At 39.6% G+C, this 7,500-nt stretch overlaps 1 long non-coding RNA gene across 1 annotated transcript in view; it reads left to right on the forward strand.

Annotated features, from left to right (window-relative positions):
- The first annotated feature begins 250 nt into the window (after nucleotides 1–250).
- LOC147030733 (uncharacterized) overlaps nucleotides 251–7,500 on the forward strand; it is a 27,187-nt gene continuing 19,937 nt past the window's right edge. The window contains exon 1 of the long non-coding RNA XR_015055809.1: nucleotides 251–862. This is a non-coding gene — a long non-coding RNA (uncharacterized LOC147030733). The remainder of the gene's footprint in view (nucleotides 863–7,500) is intronic.

The raw sequence follows: 7,500 nt of genomic DNA on the forward strand, positions 1-7,500 counted from the left end.
GCACGGATTACATGTCCCTAACATCGCCACTTCATCTGATGAATGGCATTCTCAATGAAAAATATTTCAACATTGAAGCACCAGTCTGTCAGGTTATTGTCAGGTCATGTATCAAAACCAGATTAAGCTGAGAGGCAAGTGTGTGTGTGTGTGTGTGTGTGTGTGTGTGTGTGTGTGTGTGTGTGTGTGTGTGTGTGTGTGTGTGTGTGTGTGTGTGTGTGTGTGTGTGTGTGTGTGGTGTGTGTGCTTCTTCTATGACGTATGCTATCTTGTTTGACGATTGCGTGGTGAAAACTGAAAACTCTATGTACACATGATATCATGACCTTGGTTCAAACAATGAGATGAACGCAGAAGTAAACATCAATGATGTTATCTGCTGTAATGTTTGAAAATGTTGAGTTGTTCTGCTTGTTATTCCACATATCCTTTGACAAAGACATGAATACAAAGATATGCTGTCACAATGTACTTGCACAATGCTGTTGAGCAAGTGCATTGTTTTATTACTTATTTCATATCTTCATATTTTCATATAATAAAAAGCTTTAATATTCTGTTTTATCTTTGTATTCAGTGGGTGTAGGCTCATGGAAGAGCTATATTACAGAGGATGGCAGGTTCTTAGGCTGACAGAGGATCAAAGGGGGAAGAGAGAGACAAAGTCACCTCACACAAGTGGATAACTTACAGAAGTGAACATGTCGGGGGTAAAACAAAAGCAGTGAAATTCCATGCCCCGACCCCCACCCCCGAAGGTGTTTAAGCTGTATTTCCACCATGGTGGCAGTGCGGTCTCCGAGAAAGAGTGAACAGTGGATCCATGAAGAGAATCCAGGAAAGAGGACCTTGTGAGATTTAGGTAAGAGGGCCTTGTGAGCATCTGTAGCATATAAAACAGCTTCATCGAACTGAAGACGCGTGGAATGACAGAAACGGCATCAAACTATAACCACCACTTTTGCTTTGTCTCCACTCACAAGTTTTGAAATATTTCAGGCCAGATTTACAAATCCCGATTCCTCAGTGTCAATTTATGCATCACAATTGAACACTAGCTGATTTTGAACCAATCAACATTTGTCCTTCAAACTGAACGGATCATCCTGGTTTGGGCTTCTGATCATGGTAACCATGGAGTTTTGATCTCACTCAAACTAGTTCCAGCCCAAATGAGGTCAGAATTTTTGAGTGAAGACCAGGCATTTGAGGCTTGTGCAGGACAGGAGGAAGGATTTGGCTGTGGTTAACGAAGGTAGAAACGATCATGGTTTAGGATTGGAGACGATCTGAGATGGTGGTTATCTCGTTGTCTTGCCAAGTTTGAGCTTGCCTCATCTGTAAGAGTAAATTGGAATAAGAGGGTAGCTCTTTGGCTCTACTCAGATACCATACCCTCATCACAGTTTTCACCCTCTCTTCCCCAAACTCTTCCAGGATAGAAATGTTATGGAAAAGTAATGGGTTTAAATCCTTACAGTGCTGATTAGAAAGTCTACACCTTCTTTTCAAAATTTTCACCTTTTGTTTTCCTCATTGCCTGGAATTAAACTGCATCAAATCAGACTTTTTCTACCTTTATTTACACATCATAACACACAACTTTTAAATGAAAAACAAATTCCACAATTTTCAGTATATTGATTAAAAATACAAAACGAGAATATCTTCGTTGGATAAGTGTCCACCCCCCTGAGTTATTACTTGATGAAAACACCTTTTGACAGCAATTACAGCTGTGAGTCTTTTGAGACATGTCTCTACCAACTTTGCACACCTTGATTGGGAAATATTTCCACATTCTTCTGTTCAAGACTGTTCAAGCTCAGTCAAGTTGTGTGGGGAGTGTTGATAGACAGCAATCTTCAAGTCATGCCACAGATTTTTGATTGGATTTAGGTCAGGGCATGGAGCTCTTTAATAGTTGCCATTGGCTTCTTGTTGGCCTCTGATTCTAATCACTATCCTCCTTATTTGTTGGTCATCCCGTTTGGAGGGACGACCTGATCTAGGCAGGGTCTTGGTGGTACCATACGACTTCCGCTTCCTAGTGATTGTCTTGACTGTGCTCCAAGGGATATTCAAAGCCTTTGAAATATTTTCATACCCATCCCCTGATCTCTGCCTTTCCACAACTTTATCCCAGAGGTCTTTTGAAAGCCCCTTGGGACTCATGGTTGAGTCTTTGCTGTGAAATGCACTACCCAGTGGAGGAAACCTACAGGAACAGCTGATTTTATTCTGAAATAATCAGAATCACTGAAATTTAACACAGGTGGAGGCCAATTAACTTGGTGTGTGATTTTGAAGGTGATTGGTTACACCTGAGCTAATTAACCTCCGCCATCTTCGAAGATGGATGGAGGTTACTGTTTTCACCCCTTTCTGTTTGTTTGTTTGTTTGTGAACAGTATTACGGAAAAACTCCTCGATGGATTTCGACGAAACTTGGTGGGGGTGGGGTTAGGTATGGTCCAAGGATCATGCCATGAAATTTTGGACTTGGTCCAAAATCCAATATGGCCGCTATGGCGGCCATTTTGAAAAAAATATTTGAATTTTTTTTTTTTTTGCATTTCTACATGTTTTAAGTGATTTCCAACCCCCCCCCCCCCAAAAAAAAAAATTGTTAGAGAAAAAAATTTTTGCAACTTTTTTTTTCAACAAAATTTCAATTTCTTTCTTTTGCATTTCTCCATTTTTTCAGTGATTTTCACCCCCCCCCAAAAAAAATGGAGAAAAGAACTATAACTCTGTCAGCACTGTTGACGTCATATTTAATGAATAAGATAAAAGGTTAACTTGAGTGACCCAGCAGTATTGGCGGCGGAGGTTTTGCACTCTCCTGAGTGCTCCCCCTCTCGTTTACAATTGCTATTGTAAAAGGGTGGGGGGCACTTATCCAAGGGGTGGACACTTCTAGTTTTGTATTCTTTATTAATTTTCTATAATTTGTAGAATTTGTTTTTCACTTGGAAGTTGTGGGTCATGATGTGTAAATTAATGTGGAAGAAGTCTGATTTAACGCAATTTATTTCCAGGCGAAGCAACAAACGGTGAAAATTTTGAAAGGGGGTGTAGACTTTCTATAGGCACTGTAGTATCCATTTGGGAACTACAAGTGATATGCAAAATAATTCGGAGGTTTCCTGGATAACATAAAGCAGAAACGATGTGGTGGACATGAACTCTCTATTTCTTGTCATTTAAGGCATGGGCAATGATAAATAACCTGGTGATTCCAACCATATTGCATAAAGTAATTCCACTACAACTTCCTCAAGCTCTGATCACCAGCATTCAGAAGGGTCTGATTGATTTTTTTTTCTGGGGAGGCGACCAATGGCTTAAGCTAAATGTATTGTGAAGGCCCCGACATTCAGGTGGCCAAAACTTGGTGCACATCCCCAGTCGAATAATATCTTTTCCACGAATGACAATATAATGTCCATTATATAGTGAAGTTGGGTCCCAGCATCTTCTCACAAAACTCTTGCTTCGGCAAACAGGTGGATTGGACTCGAACCAGGAACTCTTCTTCATAGAATTGAAGCAGGTCGGTAGAGCTCAGCTGCTTTTCATCAGTCTCTTTTGAATGCCTGGCAGCTGACAGGCCCGAGGAGTGCAGCAGTTAGAAAAGATTTCTTATAATGCCAAGAAGTTTGTGCACAAGCAAATCTTCCAAAATCCATTATTATCTGGACTATCTATCAGCCGATCATGTCTGGAATACTTTACGAATAGTGGAATTAATAAAGTGTGAGATCTCATGGAGCCTTCATTGAAGTGATCGTTGCCTTCGAGCTCTTTTTCTGCAAAAAATTAGCTTGCATTCAATCAGAACAGTGAGCAACGTCATGAGGACAGGAATTCAGACTTGATTTTTACAAGGAAATATTTGGTGGAATGGGGTAAACGAAGCAGTAGATTTTCACCTCACATTCCCTGAACTCTCAATCACTGCCCATAAACAACATGGCATGTTCTCCTTAAATAGTGACGAGTCCAGTGTGTTCCACGTCATGGAGAAAAAGATAATCTACAAGGAGAGAGGAGAGGAGATTGAGACCATACTCTGTGCAAAGCGTTGGTGCTGCTTAAGCAGTCTCCTTGGCTATTGGGCACAATCCTGGAAGGGTTGCCACTCTGACACAGTATACCAACATGTTGGCACTCATTTAGCCAACCTCGAAGGATGACAGGCTGAGTTAACCCCACCTGGTATTAATTCAACAGCTGAGCAGGATTTGAACTCAGGGCTATTGGATCCAAAGCCCACCACCCTAACCGTTAAGCTAACACCAGGCATATAATCTATAAGAGTTGTCTTGAAGTGTGTTTACCAGGCTATACAACACCCATGAGAAACTGTTGGAAAGAGACCTTACCTGCAGGAGTCTTCCTCACTCCAATTTGGAATTTCATGTTCCGCTCTCCGACTGTTGGTCGTATGGGAGATCTAAATTGGAGACTGGTCCATCAAGCCCTGACCACACAGTCGTTACTCCAGAAGTTTAACCCTTCTGTGTCTAATTTATATCCTTTTTGTAACAAAATGGAACATTTGTATCATGCGTTTATTGAGTCCAAGAGATTGTCATCTCTTTTTCTGTGTCTGAGATGTATTTTTGTAAGTTTCAAATTGTGTCTTCTTTTCAAATCCTTGTTTATGGGCTTGCATGCAACACTGAAGAAAAATATGTGAGTTTGCTTTTGAATTTCTTCACTTGGCACCGCTAATCTTGCAATCTCTATAAAACCAGAAAAGCCAGATTAGTGAATGAAGCAGGTTAGTGAATGAAGAAAAATGAAAAGGCACTTTTTTGTTTCAAAGGGATGATGTCTGCGTATATATCGCTGGCACTTTCATATCATGTGAACATTTGTAGTCTTTTTGTGTTTGAAGACTTCTGGAGCACTTGTAGTGTTTTGTGTAAATTAACTGGAAATTAAGTTTACATTTGCATGAATATGGGATGTACATGTGTGTGGGGTGGGCTTTTTAGGATTATAAATGTCATTGTCGCTGCTAAACTCGACTTGAATTTCCAGTTCTTTCAGCTTACGTTCCCTTTGGCTCCACATGTCCTTTGCCTTTGGCTCCACATGTCCAGTTCTTTAAACTTACATTCCCTTTCTCTTCCCTCGGTCTCCAATTATTTAACCCTTCCTCTTTCCTGGATCACCAGTTCTTTTCGTTTCAATTCCCTTTCTCTTTTGTTTTCTTGTTCTTTTAACTACAGCTCCAATTTTTGCAACTCAATAATTTCAGACTTCTCATCTATTAACAATTGTAACACTGATTCATCCAAATGCTTCTCAACTAAATGATTTACAACAAATGACAGAATTTCAGCTGTCTTTCGAGTTCGTCAAACCTCAAGGTTAAATACCTAGCCAACTGCAAAAGCTCAAATTTCTTCAGCGTACCAAGTTGTTCCTCATCTGGTGACTCAATAAACTTACATCAAACACCATTCTGAATGTTTGTTGGTTTCACTTGGTTTTCTTTTAATCAGTTTATTATTATTGGCAACTTGGTTTCAAATCCCCGACGAGCCCCAAACTTATGTTACGTGTCGAGCTCAGGGCATCGCAGCGAGTGCACCAGTCACCTGGAAGGTGTCATGGTAGAAAATTAATTAGAACAGCACTCGGTAGAGTGCATACCCCCACCAGCTGAACAATTTACATTTTGTATCCCACTGATAGGCTGGATATGGATCTCAACCTAAACCAAAATGGAATCAACTTGTTCTTGTCACCTATCCAACTCATCCACCTAGTTTTGTCATGACTCGTCCAGAACTTAAGAAATATCATTTTTGGCCCCATCTCTCAATGGTGAAGAATCGATAAAAAAAAAATGTTTTTAATTCGTATTCTGATTCAGATCTTCACCAAAATGGAAATAATTCTTATATGTCACACACCCGACTTGTCTTTCAAGTTTTGTCCAAATCTTTCCATAAGTTTTTGAGATATTGTTACATATCGTTTTTAGCCTGATCACTCAATGGTGAAGAATCACATTAATTAAAAAAAAATTGCATTTGGATTCCGATCTTCACCAAAATATAGTCATTTCTTCCTTGTGAAACATCCATCCTGTCCACCAAATTTCGTTTGAATCTGTCCAAAACGTTCTGAGATATCGTGCTATATATAGTTTTTGGCCATATCTCTCATGGTGAAGAATCACTTAATTATTGTAGTCTCATCCGTATCTGAATCTTCACACAAATCTAACAATTTCGTCCTTATCACACACCCAACCTGTCCACCAAGTTTCGTTCAAACCCGTCCACAACTTTTTGAGATATCATGTTCACAGACAGACAGGGGTGAAAACAACATCTGCCCACCTTCGGTGGTGAAGATAATAAAGACACTGATCTTACTTTAGTGTTGTTTTAAGGGTGAAATCAACATATAGCACGAGACAGAAGGGTAACTTTATAAGAAATATTTATGAATCCCGAATGTCTACCTTAAGTACAATAATATTAATTACATGCAACAATTGATGACTTTCCTTCGGATCCCCAAATTAAACAAGTATTAACATTACATACAGCAATGGAGTTATAAAGTACGATAACTCAGGACTCTTAATGAAGCAAACCAGCTTAAACAAATAGAATACAAAAAATTCTACTTTTCATTTATTTATTGAGCATAATGATCCAACATTCAATTTATTTGTCAGAAAACACTTTGAGAACCTCGAGGTTAATCAGCTCAATTAAGGGGGTGATTGGAGTCAGATGTTTCATGGGATGACAATAAAGAGTGGGTTTGGGTGGCCCTGCCCTATATGAAAAACATAAACTTTGTTCGTCACCATCAGAGTCTGGTCTTCACCACACAGGTTTGTGGAAGCATGTCATGCCCCCATCAAAAGAGATTTCTGAAGACCTCAGAAAAGGAGTCGTCAATGCTCATCAGTCTGCAAAGGGTTACAAAACCATTTTTAAAGATGTTGAATTCCACAAATCCACTGTCAGGCAGATAATGTATAAATCTAGAAAATTCAACATCATTTTTACTCATTCCAGGAGCGGTCGTCTAAGAAAAAAAACACCCCAAGAGCAAGGCGTACAATAATCCAGGTCAAAAGGAACCCCACGGTAACACCTAAGGATCTGCAGGCCTCTCTTGCATTAGCTGTCAGTGTTCATGAGCTCACCATCAGGAAAATACTGAAAAAATGGTGTGCATGGGAGGATAGCAAGGAGGGGACCACGATACAGCACGATACAGTGATTAAAAAACACAAAATATATATCGACCTTTTTTTATTCTTCTTCAAATATTTCAACTTTTTTTTGCCACAAACACTCCGTGGCACGCACTGCCAAACCTCCGAAAGTTTGACGAAGATTTGCCAAGAAAAATGGCGACACACAGACAGACATACAAACTGACAAACGTATAGAAGATTCAGACTTAGATTAAGATCTGATCACGTTTTCGGTCAAATGTATGCTTAAATACAGA

The sequence above is a fragment of the Eptatretus burgeri genome, chromosome 3, assembly GCF_056783735.1.
Source record: "Eptatretus burgeri isolate ZD-2024b chromosome 3, Ebu_testis_v1, whole genome shotgun sequence".
Classification (NCBI taxonomy): Eukaryota; Metazoa; Chordata; class Myxini; order Myxiniformes; family Myxinidae; genus Eptatretus; species Eptatretus burgeri.